Source organism: Balaenoptera physalus, assembly GCF_965194825.1.
Source record: "Balaenoptera physalus genome assembly, chromosome: 14".
Lineage (NCBI taxonomy): Eukaryota > Metazoa > Chordata > Mammalia > Artiodactyla > Balaenopteridae > Balaenoptera > Balaenoptera physalus.
In genome coordinates this window covers 20,342,546-20,361,420 of record NC_138893.1, presented here as the reverse complement: position 1 = coordinate 20,361,420, position 18,875 = coordinate 20,342,546, and the positions used below count along the sequence as shown (strand labels likewise).

At 45.3% G+C, this 18,875-nt stretch overlaps 1 long non-coding RNA gene across 1 annotated transcript in view; it reads right to left on the bottom strand.

The window, feature by feature from the left end:
• The window catches only part of LOC309642237, a 1,144,662-nt gene that overhangs the window by 502,172 nt on the left and 623,615 nt on the right, over positions 1-18,875 (bottom strand). The gene's annotated exons all lie outside the window — the stretch shown is intronic.

The following is an 18,875-nucleotide window of genomic DNA, read 5'->3' as shown; positions in this document are numbered from 1 at the left end:
ACTTTCATCACAATGTTCCATGAAAACTGTCATCTCAATGTTCCATAGCCTTTGTATTCACAATGCTCCATGGCCCCTGTAATCACAGTGCTCCATGACACATTTGATGACAATGCTCTAAGACCGCTGTTATCACAATGCCCCATGACACCTGCCATCACAAATCTCCAAGGCCTCTCTTACCAAAAACCTCCCTGATCCCTGTCAGCACAATGTTCCATGACACTTTTCATCACAATGCTCCATGATCCCTGTCATCAAAAAGTTCTCTGCGCATATCATCACAATGCTCCTTGTCACATTTAGTCACAATGCACCATGCCCTTTCATCACAATGCTCCTGAATTCTTGTCATCGCAATGTTCCTTGACCGTGTCATCAAAATGCTCCATGACCCTTGTCATCACAAAGCTCCATGACACTTGTCATCACAATGATCCATGACTCCTTTCCTCACAGTGGTCCAGTACCATTTTCATCACAATGTTCCATGCCATTGTCAGCACAATGCTCCTTGGACCCTGTCATCAAAATGCTCCATCCCCTTTTCATCACAATGCTGCAGATATCCTATCACTACAATGCTCCATGCCCGTGTCAACACAATGTTCCATGACCCCTGTCATCAAAATGATCCACGACCGTTGTCATCACAATGCTTCATGATACCTTTCATCGCAATTCTCTGTGACCGCTGTCATCACAATGCTCCAGGAAAATTTTCATTACAATGCTCCATGCCCCCTGTCATCACAGTGCCCCATAACACCTGTAATCACAATGCTCCAATACCCCTGTCATCACAATGTTCCATGAAAGTTGTCATCAAAATGCTCCATGACCCCGGTCACCACAAGGTTCCCTTCCCTTGTCATCACAATGCTCTATGACCCTTCTAAACTCAATGGTACATGGCCTTATCATCACAATGTTCAATGTCCTCTGTCATCACCATGCTCCATGTTCTTTCTCATCACAATGCTCTATGACCCCTGTCATCACAATGCTTGATGACCATTGTCATCACAATGCTCCAAGGCCCCTGTCATCACAATGCGTCATGGTCTTTGTAATCACAATGCTCAATGACCCCTGTCATCACAATGCTCCATGCAATTGTCATCACAATGCTCCAGAACACTTGTCATCATAATACTCCATTCCCGTTTCATTCCATTGCTCAATGACACTTGTCATCAAAATTTTCCTTGGCCGTTGTCATCACAGTGCTCCATGATACCTTTAATCAAAACTCTACATGACCACTGTCATCACAATGCAAGATGACCAATGTCATCACAATGCCCCATGACACGTGTCATCACAATTCGCCTTGGCCCTTATCATCTCAATGCTGTAGGAACCGTGCCATCACTAGGTTCCAGGACAGTTGGCATCTCAGTGATCCATGACCACTTTCATCACAATGCTCCATTAACTCTGTTATCTCAATGCTCCATGGCCTTTGTATTCACAATGCTCCATTGTCCCGATAATCGCGTTGCTCCATGAACACTTTCATCACAATGCTCCTTGACCACTGTCACCTTAATGCCCAATGACGTCTGTCATCACTGTGCTCCAAGGCCACTCTCATCAAAATGCTCAATGATCTGTGTCAGCACAATATTGCATTACATTTGTCATCACAATGCTCCATGATCCCTGTAATCACAATGATCCCTGCCAATGTCATCACAATGCTCCATGTCTCCTGTAATCACAATGCTCCATGCCCTTGTCATCACAATGCTCCAGGTCTGTTGTCATCACCATGCTTCATGCCCGTGTCATCAAAATGCTCCATGAATCTTCTCTTCACAATGCTCCATGGCCCATGTCATCTCAATGCTCTATGACCCCTGTCATCACAATGCTCTATGGCCTTTGTCATCACAATGCTCCGTGACCCCTGTCAACACAATGCCTGATGACCCCTGTCATGAAAATGCTAAATGGCACTTGTCATCACAATGCTCTATGACGCCTGTCATCAGTATTCTCCATGTTACTTGTTATCACAATGCTCCATGGCCCCTGTAATCACAGTACTCCATGACCCCTTTCATCACAATGCCCAATGCCACCTCTCATCACAATTCTCCATGGCATTTGTCATCACGATACTCCATGACACCTGTCAGCACAATGCCACATGACCCTTGTCGTCACAAAGCTCCATGACCCCTGTCATCACATTAATCCATGACTCTTTTCCTCACAGTGCTCCAGTACCATTTTCATCACAATTCTCCATGCCTTGTCAGCACAATGCTCCTTGGACACTGTCATCAAAATGCTCCATCCCCTTTTCATCACAATGCTCCAGATATCCTATCATTACAATGCTCCATGCCCTTTTCATCACAATGCTCCATGCCCTTGTCATCACAATGCTCCATGAACCATGTCATCACAGGGTCCCAGGACACTTGTCATCACAATGATCCATTACCACTTTCAGCACAATGCTCCATGACAACTGTCATCTCAATGCTCCATGGCCTTTGTATTCACAATGCTTTATGGCCCCTGTAATTACAGTGCTCCATAACACCTTTCATCATAATGCTCCATGACTACTGCCATCTCAATGACCCATGACGCCTGTCATCACAATTCTCCAAGGCCCTTCTCATCACAATGCTGCATGAAAATTGTCATCACATTGCTCCATAACACCTGTCATCACAGTGTTCCCTGCCCATGTCATCACAATGCTCCATGTCCCCTATAATCCAATGATCCATGCCTTTTTCCTCACAATGCTCCAGAATTTTGTCATCACAATGTTCCTTGACCGTGTCATTACAATGCTCCATGACCCTTGTCATCACAAAGCTCCCTGACCCCTGTCATCACAATGGTCCATGACTCCTTTCCTCACAGTGCTCCAGTACCCTTTTCATCACAATGCTCCATGCCATTGTCAGCACAATGCTCCTTGGACCCTGTCATCAATATGCTCCATCCCGTTTTCATCAGAATGCTCCAGATATCCTATCATTACAATGTTCCATGCCCGTGTCAACAAAATGCTCCATGACCCCTGTCATCAAAATGCTTTATGAACCTTGTTATCAGAATATTCCATGACCCCTGTCATCAAAATGATCCATGACCGTTGTCATCACAATGCTGCATGATACTTTTCATCCCAATTCTCTGTGACTGCTGTCATCACAATGCTCCAGGACAATTTTCATCACAATGCTCCATGCCCCCTGTCATCACAGTGCCCCATAACGCCTGTAATCACACTGCTCCATGTTCCCTTTCAACACAATGCTCCGTGACCCCTTTCATCACAATGTTCCATGAAAGTTGTCATCAAAGTGCTCCATGACCCCGGTCACCAAAAGGTTCCCTGCCCTTGTCATCACAATGCTCCATGACCCTTGTAATCACAATGGTACATGGTCTTGTCATCACAATATTCCATGGTCTCTGTCATCACCATGCTCCATGGTCTTTCTCATCACAATGCTCTATGACCCCTGTCATCACAATGCTCCAAGGCCCCTGTCATCACAATGCTTCATGGTCTTTGTAATCACAATGCTCTATGACACCTGTCATCACAATGCTCCATGCCATTGTCATCGCAATGCCCCATGGCCCCTGTAATCACAATGCTCCATGCCCTTGTCATCACACTGCTCCAGAACACTTGTCATCATAATGCTCCATTCCCGTGTCATCCCAATGCTCAATGACACTTGTCATCAAAATGTTCCTTGGCCTTTGTCTTCACAGTGTTCCATGATACCTTAAATCAAAATTCTACGTGACCACTGTCATCACAATGCAAGATGACCAATGTCATCACAATGCCCCATGACACGTTTCATCACAATTTGCCTTGGCCCTTTTCATCCCAATGCTGTATGAACCGTGTCATCACTAGGTTCCATGACCCTTGTCATCACAATGCTCCATGAAATCTGTTATCTTAATGTTCCATGGCCTTTGTATTCACAATGCTCCATTGTCCCGATAATCTCGTTGCTCCATCATCTGTGTAAGCACAATATTGCATGACACTTGTCATCACAATGCTCCATGATCCCTGTAATCACAAAGATCCCTGCCAATATCATCACAATGCTCCATGTCTCCTGTAATCACAATGCTCCATGGCTCATGTCATCACAATGCTCCATGACCCCTGTCATCACAATGCTCTATGGCCTTTTTTCATCACAATGCTCCGTGACCCCTGTCAACACAATGCCTGATGACCCCTGTCATCAAAATGCTAAATGGCACTTGTCATCACAATGCTCTATAACGCCTGTCATCACTATTCTCCATGTCACTTGTTATCACAATGCTCCATAGCCCCTGTAATCACAGTACTCCTTGACCCCTTTCATCACAATGCCCAATGCCACCTCTCATCACAATTCTCCATGGCATTTGTCAGCACAATGCTCCATGTCCCCTCTCATCAAAATGATCCATGCCCTTGTCATCAAAATGCTCCAGAACTCTTGTCATCATAATGCTCCATCCCAATGTCATCAAAATGCCCCATGACACTTGTCATCACAATGCTCCACGGCCTTTGTCATCACAGTGTTCCATGGCCCCTGTCATCACAATGCTCCATGCCCTTGTCATCAAAATGCTCCAGAACTCTTTTCATCATAATCCTCCTTGCCAATGTCATCAACATACCCCATGACACATGTCATCACAATGCTCCATGGCCTTTGTCATCACAATATTCCATGGCCCCTGTCATCACAGTGCTCCATGATACCTTTCATCACAATTCTAGATGACCACTGTCATCACAATGCCCCATGACAGATGTCATCACAATTCGCCAAGGTCCTTGTCATCACATGCTCCATGAACCGTGTCATCAAAAGGTTCCAGGACACTTGTCATCACAATGATCCATGATCACTTTCATCACAATGCTCCATGAAACCTGTCATCTCAATGCTCCATAGCCTTTGTATTCACAATGCTCCATGGCCCCTGTAATCACAGTGCTCCATGACCCCTTTCATCACAATGCTCCAAGACAGCCGCTGTCATCACAATGCCCCATGACGCCTGCCATCACAAATCTCCAAGGCCTCTCTTACCAAAATGCTCCATGATCCCTGTCAGCACAATGTTCCATGACACTTTTCATCACAATACTCCATGATCCCTATCATCACAAAATTGTCTGCCCATATCATCACAATGCTCCTTGTCACCTTTAATCACAATGCTCCATGCCCTTTTCTCACAATACTCCAGAATTCTTGTCATCGCAATGTTCCTTGACCGTGTCATCACAATGATCCATGACCCTTGTCATCACAATGCTCCATGACCCCTGTCATCACAATGATCCATGACTCCTTTCCTCACAGTGCTCCAGTACCCTTTTCATCACAATGCTCCATGCCATTGTCAGCACAATGCTCCTTGGACCCTGTCATCAAAATGCTCCATCCACTTTTAATCGCAATGCTCCAGATATATTATCACTACAATGCTCCATGCCTGTGTCAACACAATGCTCCATGACCCCTGTCATCAAAATGCTTTATGAACGTTGTTATCAGAATGTTCCATGACCCCTGTCATCAAAATGATCCATGACCATTGTCATCACAATGTTGCATGATAACTTTCATCCCAATTCTCTGTGACGGCTGTCATCACAATGCTCCAGGACAATTTTCATCACAATTCTCCATGTCCCCTCTCATCACAGTGCCCCATAACCCCTGTAATCACAATACTCCATGACCCTGTCATCACAGTGCTACATGACACCTGTCATCACATTGTTCCATGGCCTATGTATTCACAATGCTCCATGGACCCTGTAATCACACTGCTCCATGTTCCCTTTCAACACAATGCTCCATGACCACTGTCGTCACAACGTTCCATGCAAGTTGTCATCAAAATGCTCCATGACCCCGGTCACCACAAGGTTCCCTGCCCTTGTCATCACAATGCTCCAGGACCCTTGTAATCACAATGGTACATGGCCTTCTCATCACAAAGTTCCATGGCCTCTGTCATCACCATGCTCCATGGTCTTTCTCATCACAATGCTCTATGACCCCTGTCATCACAATGATTGATGACCATAGTCATCACAATGCTCCATGCCCCCTGTCATCACAGTGACCCATAATCCCTGTAATCACAATGCTGCATGACCCTGTCATCACAATGCCCCATGACAGATGTCATCACAATTCGCCATGGTCCTTGTCATCACAGTGCTCCATGAACCGTGTCATCACAAGGTTCCAGGACACTTGTCATCCCAATGATCCATGATCACTTTCATCACAATGCTCCATGAAACCTGTCATCTCAATACTCCATAACCTTTGTAGTCACTATTCTCCATGGCCCCTGTCATCACAGTGATCCCTGACCACTTTCATCACAATGCTCCATGAACTCTGTTATCTCAATGCTCCATGGCCTTTGTATTCACAATGCTCCATTGTCCCGATACTCGCGTTGCTCCATGAACACTTTCATCACAATGCTCCTTGACCACTGTCACCATAATGCCCCATGATGTCTCTCATCACTGTGCTCCAAGGCCACTCTCATCAAAATGCTCCATGATCTGTGTCAGCACAATATTGCATGACACCTGTCATCACAATGCTCCATGATCCCTGTAATCACAATGATCCCTGCCAATGTCATCACAATGCTCCATGTCTCCTGTACTCACAATGCTCCATGACACTTGTCATCACAATGCTCGATGCCCCTTGTCATCACAATGTTCCTTGGTGCTTTTCATTGCAATGCTCCATGACAACTTTCATCAAAATACTCCAAGATTTGTTTCATCACAATGCTCCATGGCCCTTGTCATTACAAATCCACATGATCCCTTTCATCACAATTTTCCATGGCAACTTACATAAAAAAGCTCCATTCCCCTGTCATCACAATGCCCAATGATACCTGTTTTTACAATGATCCATGTCCCTTGTCATCACAAGGCTCCATGTCCCTTGTATTCACAATGCCCCATGACCCCTGTCATCACAATGCTCCATAGCAAATTTCATCGCAATGCTCCATGACCGCTTTCAGCACAATGCCACATGACCCCTGTCATTACGATGCTCCATGGCACTTGTCATCACAATGCTCCATGAAACATTTCCTCACAATGCTCCAGTACGCCTTTCATCCAAATTCCCAATGGCCACTGTCATCACAATTCTCCATGACCCCTGTCATCGTAATTGTCCATGACCCGTTTCCTCTCAATGCTTAATGACACCTGTCATCACAATGCTTCATGGCCTTTGTCATCACAATGCTCCATGGCCCCTGTAACCACAGTGCTCCATGACCCGTTTCATCTCAATGCTCCATGACCTCACTCATCACAATGCCCTATGACCCCTTTAATCACAATACTCCATGGCCCTTGTCATCACAATACTCGATGAACCGTGTCATCACAGTGTTCCAGGACATATGTCATCACAATCATCCATGACTACTTTCATCACAATGCTCCAATACACCTGGCATCACAATGCTCCATGTCCCCTGTTATCATATTGCTCCATGATCTCTTTCATCACAATGCTCCATGACCACTGTCATCACCATGCCTCATGACGCCTGTCATCTCAATGCTCCATGGCCCCTTTCGTCACAAAGCTCCATGAACCCAGTCATCACAATGTTCCTAGCCCTTTTCATGACAATGCTCCATGGGCCCTGTCATCACAATGCTCCATGCCCTTTTCATCAAAATGCTCCAGAACTCTTGTCATCATAATGCTCCATGCCAATGTCATCAAAATGCCCCATGACACTTGTCATCACAATGCTCCATGGCCTTTGTCATCACAATGTTCCATGGACCCTGTCATCACAGTGCTCCATGATACCTTTCATCACAATCTAGATGACCACTCTCATCACAATGCCCCATGAGAGATGTCATCACAATTCGCCATGGTCCTTGTCATTACAATGCTCCATGAACCGTGTCATCACAAGGTTCCAGGACACTTGTCATCACAATGATCCATGATCACTTTCATCACAATGCTCCATGAATCCTGTCATCTCAATGCTCCATAGCCTTTGTATTCACAATGCTCCATGGCCCCTTGTCATCACAGTGCTCCATGACCCCTTTTATCCCAATGCTCCAAGACCGCTGTCATCACAATGCCCTATGACGCCTGCCATCACAAATCTCCAAGGCCTCTCTTACCAAAAAGCTCCATGATCCCTTTCAGCACAATGTTCCATGACACTTTTCATCACAATGCTCCATGACCCCTTTCATCACAATGTTCTCTGCCCATATCATCACAATGCTCCTTGTCACCTTTAATCACAATGCTCCATGCCCTTTCATCACAATGCTCCAGAATTCTTGTCATCGCAATGTTCCTTGACTGTGTCATCAGAATGCTCCATGACACTTGTCATCACAAAGCTCCATGACCCCTGTAATCACAATGATCCATGACTCCTTTCCTCACAGTGCTCCAGTACCATTTTTATCACAACCGTCCATGCCATTGTCAGCACAATGCTCCTTGAACCCTATCATCAAAATGCTCCATCCCCTTTTCATCACAATGCTCCAGATATCCTATCATTACAATGCTCCATACCCGTGTCAACACAATGCTCCATGACCCCTCTCATCAAAATGCTTTATGAACCTTTTATCAGAATGTTCCATGACCACTGTCATGAAAATGATCCATGACCGTTGTCATCACAATGCTGCATGATACCTTTCATCCAAATTCTCTGTGACCGCTATCATCACAAAGCTCCAGGACAATTTTCATCACAATGCTCCATGCCCCCTATCATCACAGTGACCCATAACCCCTGTAATCACAATGCTGCATGACCCTGTCATCACAATGCCCCATGACAGATGTCATCACAATTCGCCATGGTTCTTGTCATCACAATGCTCCATGAACCGTGTCATCACAAGGTTCCAGGACACTTGTCATCACAATGATCCATGATCACTTTCATCACAATGCTCCATGAAACCTGTCATCTCAAAGCTCCATAACCTTTGTAGTCACAATGCTCCATGGCCCCTGTAATCACAGTGCTCCATGACCCCATTCATCACAATGCTCCAGGACCGCTGTCATCACAATGTCCCATGACGCCTGCCATCACAAATCTCCAAGGCCTCTCTTACCATAAAGCTCCATGATCCCTGTCAGGACAACGTTCCATGACACTTTTCATCACAATGCTCCATGACCCCTGTCATCACAAAGTTCTCTGCCCATATCATCACAATGCTCCTTGTCACCTTTAATCACAATGCTCCATGCCCTTTCATCACAATGCTCTAGAATTCTTGTCATCGCAATGTTCCTTGACCGTGTCATCACAATGCTTCATGACCCTTTTCATCAGAAAGCCCCATGACCCTTGACATCACAGTGATCCATGACTCCTTTCCTCACAGTGCTCCAGTAACATTTTCATCACAATGCTCCATGCCATTGTCAGCACAATGCTCCTTGGACCCTGTCATCAAAATGCTCCATCCCCTTTTCATCACAATGCTCCAGATATCCTATCATTACAATGCTCCATGCCCGTGTCAACACAATGCTCCATGAACCCTGTCATCAAAATGCTTTATAAACCTTGTTATAAGAATGTTCCATGACCACTGTCATCAAAATGATCCATGACCCCGGTCACCACAAGGTTCTCTGCCCTTCTCATCACAATGCTCCATGACCCTTGTAATCACAATGGTACATGGCCTTGTCATCACAAAGTTCCATGGCCTCTGTCATCACCATGCTCCATGGTCTTTCTCATCACAATGCTCTATGACTCCTGTCATCAAAATGGTTGATGACCATTGTCATCACAATGCTCCAAGGCCCCTGTCATCACAATGCCTCATGGTCTTTGTAATCACAATGCTCAATGACCCCTGTCATCACAATGCTCCATGCCGTTGTCATCACAATGCTCCATGCCACCTGTAATCACAATGTTCCATGCCCTTGTCATCACAATGCTCCAGAACACTTGTCTCATAATACTCCATTCCCGTGTCATCCCATTGCTCAATGACACTTGTCATCAAAATGTTCCTTGGCCTTTGTCATCACAGTGCTCCATGATACATTTCATCACAATTCTAGATGACCACTCTCATCACATTGCCCCATGACAGATGTCATCACAATTCGCCATGGTCCTTGTCATCACAATGCTCCATGAAACCTGTCATCACAAGGTTCCAGGACACTTGTCATCACAATGATCCATGATCACTTTCATCACAATGCCCCATGACGCCTGCCATCACAAATCTCTAAGGCCTCTCTTACCAAAAAGCTCCATGATCCCTGTCAGCACAATGTTCCATGACACTTTTCATCACAATGCTCCATGACACCTGTCATAACAATGTTCTCTGCCCATATCATCACAATGCTCCTTTTCACAGTTAATCACAATGCTCCATGGGCTTTCATCACAATGCTCCAGAATCCTTGTCATCGCAATGTTCCTTGACCGTGTCATCACAATGCTCCATGAACCTTGTCATCACAAAGCTCCATGACCCCTGTCATCACAATGATCCATGACTCCTTTCCTCACAGTGCTCCAGTACCCTTTTCATCACAATGTGCTCCATGCCATTGTCAGCACAATGCTCCTTAGACCCTGTCATCAAAATGCTCCATCCCCTTTTCTTCACAATGCTCCAGATATCCTATCATTACAATGCTCCATACCCGTGTCAACACGATTCTCCATGACCCCTGTCATCAAAATTCTTTATGAACCTTGTTATCAGAATGTTCCATGAACCCGTCATCAAAGTGATCCATGACCGTAGTCATCGCCATGCTTCATGATACTTTTCATCCCAATTCTCTGTAACCGCTGTCATCACAATGCTCCAGGACAATTTTCATCACAATGCTCCATGCCCCCTGTCATCACAGTGCCCCATAACTCCTGTAATCACAATGCTCCATGACCCTGTCATCACAATGCTACATGACACCTGTCATCACATTGTTCCATGGCCTATGTATTCACAATGCTCCATGCCCCCTGTAATCACAATGCTCCATGCCCTTGTCATCACAATGCTCCAGAACACTTGTCATCATAATACTCCATTCCCGTGTCATCCCATTGCTCAATGACACTTGTCATCAAAATGTTCCTTGGACTTTTTCATCACAGTGCTCCATGATATCTTTAATCAAAATTCTACATGACCACTGTCATCACAATGCAAGATGACCAATGTCATCACAATGCCCCATGACACGTGTCATCACCATTTGCCTTGGCCCTTGTCATCTCAATGCTGTATGAACCGTGTCATCACTAGGTTCCAGGACACTTGTCATCACAGTGATCCATGACCACTTTCACCACAATGCTCCATGAACTCTGTTATCTCAATGCTCCATGGCCTTTGTATTCACAAGGCTCTAATGTCCCGATAATCGCGTTCCTCCATGAACACTTTCATCACAATGCTCCTTGACCACTGTCACCCTAATGCCCCATGACGCCTCTCATCACTGTGATCCAAGGCCAGTCTCATCAAAATGCTCCGTGATCTGTGTCAGCACAATATTGCATGACACGTCATCACAATGCTCCATGATCCCTGTAATCACAATGATCCCTGCCAATATCATCACAATGCTCCATGTCTCCTGTAATCACAATGCTCCATGGCTCATGTCATCACAATGCTCCATGACCCCTGTCATCACAATGCTCTATGGCCTTTTTTCATCACAATGCTCCGTGACCCCTGTCAACACAATGCCTGATGACCCCTGTCATCAAAATGCTAAATGGCACTTGTCATCACAATGCTCTATAACGCCTGTCATCACTATTCTCCATGTCACTTGTTATCACAATGCTCCATAGCCCCTGTAATCACAGTACTCCTTGACCCCTTTCATCACAATGCCCAATGCCACCTCTCATCACAATTCTCCATGGCATTTGTCATCACAATGCTCCATGTCCCCTCTCATCAAAATGATCCATGCCCTTGTCATCAAAATGCTCCAGAACTCTTGTCATCATAATGCTCCATCCAAATGTCATCAAAATGCCCCATGACACTTGTCATCACAATGCTCCATGGCCTTTGTCATCACAATGTTCCATGGCCCCTGTCATCACAATGCTCCATGCCCTTGTCATCAAAATGCTCCAGAACTCTTTTCATCATAATCCTCTTTGCCTATGTCATCAACATACCCCATGACACATGTCATCACAATGCTCCATGGCCTTTGTCATCACAATATTCCATGGCCCCTGTCATCACAGTGCTCCATGATACCTTTCATAACAATTCTACATGACCACTGTCATCACAATGCCCCATGACAGATGTCATCACAATTCGCCAAGGTCCTTGTCATCACATGCTCCATGAACCGTGTCATCAAAAGGTTCCAGGACACTTGTCATCACAATGATCCATGATCACTTTCATCACAATGCTCCATGAAACCTGTCATCTCAATGCTCCATAGCCTTTGTATTCACAATGCTCCATGGCCCCTGTAATCACAGTGCTCCATGACCCCTTTCATCACAATGCTCCAAGACAGCCGCTGTCATCACAATGCCCCATGACGCCTGCCATCACAAATCTCCAAGGCCTCTCTTACCAAAATGCTCCATGATCCCTGTCAGCACAATGTTCCATGACACTTTTCATCACAATACTCCATGATCCCTATCATCACAAAATTGTCTGCCCATATCATCACAATGCTCCTTGTCACCTTTAATCACAATGCTCCATGCCCTTTTCTCACAATACTCCAGAATTCTTGTCATCGCAATGTTCCTTGACCGTGTCATCACAATGATCCATGACCCTTGTCATCACAATGCTCCATGACCCCTGTCATCACAATGATCCATGACTCCTTTCCTCACAGTGCTCCAGTACCCTTTTCATCACAATGCTCCATGCCATTGTCAGCACAATGCTCCTTGGACCCTGTCATCAAAATGCTCCATCCACTTTTAATCGCAATGCTCCAGATATATTATCACTACAATGCTCCATGCCTGTGTCAACACAATGCTCCATGACCCCTGTCATCAAAATGCTTTATGAACGTTGTTATCAGAATGTTCCATGACCCCTGTCATCAAAATGATCCATGACCATTGTCATCACAATGTTGCATGATAACTTTCATCCCAATTCTCTGTGACGGCTGTCATCACAATGCTCCAGGACAATTTTCATCACAATTCTCCATGTCCCCTCTCATCACAGTGCCCCATAACCCCTGTAATCACAATACTCCATGACCCTGTCATCACAGTGCTACATGACACCTGTCATCACATTGTTCCATGGCCTATGTATTCACAATGCTCCATGGACCCTGTAATCACACTGCTCCATGTTCCCTTTCAACACAATGCTCCATGACCACTGTCGTCACAACGTTCCATGCAAGTTGTCATCAAAATGCTCCATGACCCCGGTCACCACAAGGTTCCCTGCCCTTGTCATCACAATGCTCCAGGACCCTTGTAATCACAATGGTACATGGCCTTCTCATCACAAAGTTCCATGGCCTCTGTCATCACCATGCTCCATGGTCTTTCTCATCACAATGCTCTATGACCCCTGTCATCACAATGATTGATGACCATAGTCATCACAATGCTCCATGCCCCCTGTCATCACAGTGACCCATAACCCCTGTAATCACAATGCTGCATGACCCTGTCATCACAATGCCCCATGACAGATGTCATCACAATTCGCCATGGTCCTTGTCATCACAGTGCTCCATGAACCGTGTCATCACAAGGTTCCAGGACACTTGTCATCCCAATGATCCATGATCACTTTCATCACAATGCTCCATGAAACCTGTCATGTCAATACTCCATAACTTTTGTAGTCACTATTCTCCGTGGCCCCTGTCATCACAGTGATCCATGACCACTTTCATCATAATGCTCCATGAACTCTGTTATCTCAATGCTCCATGGCCTTTGTATTCACAATGCTCCATTGTCCCGATACTCGCGTTGCTCCATGAACACTTTCATCACAATGCTCCTTGACCACTGTCACCATAATGCCCCATGATGTCTCTCATCACTGTGCTCCAAGGCCACTCTCATCAAAATGCTCCATGATCTGTGTCAGCACAATATTGCATGACACTTGTCATCACAATGCTCCATGATCCCTGTAATCACAATGATCCCTGCCAATGTCATCACAATGCTCCATGTCTCCTGTACTCACAATGCTCCATGCCCTTGTCATCACAATGCTCCAGGTCTGTTGTCATCACCATGCTTCATGCCCGTGTCATCACAATGCTCCATGACACTTGTCATCACAATGCTCGATGCCCCTTGTCATCACAATGTTCCTTGGTGCTTTTCATTGCAATGCTCCATGACAACTTTCATCAAAATACTCCAAGATTTGTTTCATCACAATGCTCCATGGCCCTTGTCATTACAAATCCACATGATCCCTTTCATCACAATTTTCCATGGCAACTTACATAAAAAAGCTCCATTCCCCTGTCATCACAATGCCCAATGATACCTGTTTTTACAATGATCCATGTCCCTTGTCATCACAAGGCTCCATGTCCCTTGTATTCACAATGCCCCATGACCCCTGTCATCACAATGCTCCATAGCAAATTTCATCGCAATGCTCCATGACCGCTTTCAGCACAATGCCACATGACCACTGTCATTACGATGCTCCATGGCACTTGTCATCACAATGCTCCATGAAACATTTCCTCACAATGCTCCAGTACGCCTTTCATCCAAATTCCCAATGGCCACTGTCATCACAATTCTCCATGACCCCTGTCATCGTAATTGTCCATGACCCGTTTCCTCTCAATGCTTAATGACACCTGTCATCACAATGCTTCATGGCCTTTGTCATCACAATGCTCCATGGCCCCTGTAACCACAGTGCTCCATGACACGTTTCATCTCAATGCTCCATGACCTCACTCATCACAATGCCCTATGACCCCTTTAATCACAATACTCCATGGCCCTTGTCATCACAATACTCGATGAACCGTGTCATCACAGTGTTCCAGGACATATGTCATCACAATCATCCATGACTACTTTCATCACAATGCTCCAATACACCTGGCATCACAATGCTCCATGTCCCCTGTTATCATATTGCTCCATGATCTCTTTCATCACAATGCTCCATGACCACTGTCATCACCATGCCTCATGACGCCTGTCATCTCAATGCTCCATGGCCCCTTTCGTCACAAAGCTCCATGAACCCAGTCATCACAATGTTCCTAGCCCTTTTCATGACAATGCTCCATGGGCCCTGTCATCACAATGCTCCATGCCCTTTTCACCAAAATGCTCCAGAACTCTTGTCATGATAAGGCTCCATGCCAATGTCATCAAAATGCCCCATGACACTTGTCATCACAATGCTCCATGGCCTTTGTCATCACAATGTTCCATGGCCCCTGTCATCACAGTGCTCCATGATACCTTTCATCACAATCTAGATGACCACTGTCATCACAATGCCCCATGAGAGATGTCATCAAAATTCGCCATGGTCCTTGTCATTACAATGCTCCATTAACCGTGTCATCACAAGGTTCCATGACACTTGTCATCACAATGATCCATGATCACTTTCATCACAATGCTCCATGAACCCTGTCATCTCAATGCTCCATAGCCTTTGTATTCACAATGCTCCATGGCCCCTTGTCATCACAGTGCTCCATGACCCCTTTTATCCCAATGTTCCAAGACCGCTGTCATCACAATGCCCTATGACGCCTGCCATCACAAATCTCCAAGGCCTCTCTTACCAAAAAGCTCCATGATCCCTGTCAGCACAATGTTCCATGACACTTTTCATCACAATGCTCCATGACCCCTTTCATCACAATGTTCTCTGCCCATATCATCACAATGCTCCTTGTCACCTTTAATCACAATGCTCCATGCCCTTTCATCACAATGCTCCAGAATTCTTGTCATCGCAATGTTCCTTGACTGTGTCATCAGAATGCTCCATGACACTTGTCATCACAAAGCTCCATGACCCCTGTAATCACAATGATCCATGACTCCTTTCCTCACAGTGCTCCAGTACCATTTTTATCACAATCGTCCATGCCATTGTCAGCACAATACTCCTTGAACCCTATCATCAAAATGCTCCATCCCCTTTTCATCACAATGCTCCAGATATCCTATCATTACAATGCTCCATACCTGTGTCAACACAATGCTCCATGACCCCTCTCATCAAAATGTTTTATGAACCTTGTTATCAGAATGTTCCATGACCACTGTCATGAAAATGATCCATGACCGTTGTCATCACAATGCTGCATGATACCTTTCATCCAAATTCTCTGTGACCGCTATCATCACAAAGCTCCAGGACAATTTTCATCACAATGCTCCATGCCCCCTGTCATCACAGTGACCCAAAACCCCTGTAATCACAATGCTGCATGACCCTGTCATCACAATGCCCCATGACAGATGTCATCACAATTCGCCATGGTTCTTGTCATCACAATGCTCCATGAACCGTGTCATCACAAGGTTCCAGGACACTTGTCATCACAATGATCCATGATCACTTTCATCACAATGCTCCATGAAACCTGTCATCTCAATGCTCCATAACCTTTGTAGTCACAATGCTCCATGGCCCCTGTAATCACAGTGCTCCATGACCCCATTCATCACAATGCTCCAGGACCGCTGTCATCACAATGCCCCATGACGCCTGCCATCACAAATCTCCAAGGCCTCTCTTACCAAAAAGCTCCATGATCCCTGTCAGGACAACGTTCCATGACACTTTTCATCACAATGCTCCATGACCCCTGTCATCACAAAGTTCTCTGCCCATATCATCACAATGCTCCTTGTCACCTTTAATCACAATGCTCCATGCCCTTTCATCACAATGCTCTAGAATTCTTGTCATCGCAATGTTCCTTGACCGTGTCATCACAATGCTTCATGACCCTTTTCATCACAAAGCTCCATGACCCTTGACATCACAGTGATCCATGACTCCTTTCCTCACAGTGCTCCAGTAACATTTTCATCACAATGCTCCATGCCATTGTCAGCACAATGCTCCTTGGACCCTGTCATCAAAATGCTCCATCCCCTTTTCATCACAATGCTCCAGATATCCTATCATTACAATGCTCCATGCCCGTGTCAACACAATGCTCCATTAACCCTGTCATCAAAATGCTTTATAAACCTTGTTATAAGAATGTTCCATGACCCCTGTCATCAAAATGATCCATGACCCCGGTCACCACAAGGTTCTCTGCCCTTCTCATCACAATGCTCCATGACCCTTGTAATCACAATGGTACATGGTCTTGTCATCACAAAGTTCCATGGCCTCTGTCATCACCATGCTCCATGGTCTTTCTCATCACAATGCTCTATGACTCCTGTCATCAAAATGGTTGATGACCATTGTCATCACAATGCTCCAAGGCCCCTGTCATCACAATGCCTCCTGGTCTTTGTAATCACAATGCTCAATGACCCCTGTCATCACAATGCTCCATGCCGTTGTCATCACAATGCTCCATGCCCCCTGTAATCACAATGTTCCATGCCCTTGTCATCACAATGCTCCAGAACACTTGTCTCATAATACTCCATTCCCGTGTCATCCCATTGCTCAATGACACTTGTCATCAAAATGTTCCTTGGCCTTTGTCATCACAGTGCTCCATGATACATTTCATCACAATTCTAGATGACCACTCTCATCACATTGCCCCATGACAGATGTCATCACAATTCGCCATGGTCCTTGTCATCACAATGCGCCATGAAACCTGTCATCACAAGGTTCCAGGACACTTGTCATCACAATGATCCATGATCACTTTCATCACAATGCTCCATGAAACCTGTCATCTCAATGCTCCATATCCTTTGTAGTCACAATGTTCCATGGCCCCTGTATTCACAGTGCTCCATGACCCATTTCATCACAATGCTCCAGGACCGCTGTCATCACAATGCCCCATGACGCCTGCCATCACAAATCTCCAAGGCCTCTCTTACCAAAAAGCTCCATGATCCATGTCAGCACAATGTTCCATGAAACTTTTAATCACAATGCTCCATGACACCTGTCATAACAATGTTCTCTGCCCATATCATCACAATGCTCCTTTTCACAGTTAATCACAATGCTCCATGGGCTTTCATCACAATGCTCCAGAATCCTTGTCATCGCAATGTTCCTTGACCGTGTCATCACAATGCTCCATGAACCTTGTCATCACAAAGCTCCATGACCCCTGTCATCACAATGATCCATGACTCCTTTCCTCACAGTGCTCCAGTACCCTTTTCATCACAATGTGCTCCATGCCATTGTCAGCACAATGCTCCTTAGACCCTGTCATCAAAATGCTCCATCCCCTTTTCTTCACAATGCTCCAGATATCCTATCATTACAATGCTCCATACCCGTGTCAACACGATTCTCCATGACCCCTGTCATCAAAATTCTTTATGAACCTTGTTATCAGAATGTTCCATGAACCCGTCATCAAAGTGATCCATGACCGTAGTCATCGCCATGCTTCATGATACTTTTCATCCCAATTCGCTGTGACCGCTGTCATCACAATGCTCCAGGACTATTTTCATCACAATGCTCCATGCCCCCTGTCATCACAGTGCCCCATAACTCCTGTAATCACAATGCTCCATGACCCTGTCATCACAATGCTACATGACACCTGTCATCACATTGTTCCATGGCCTATGTA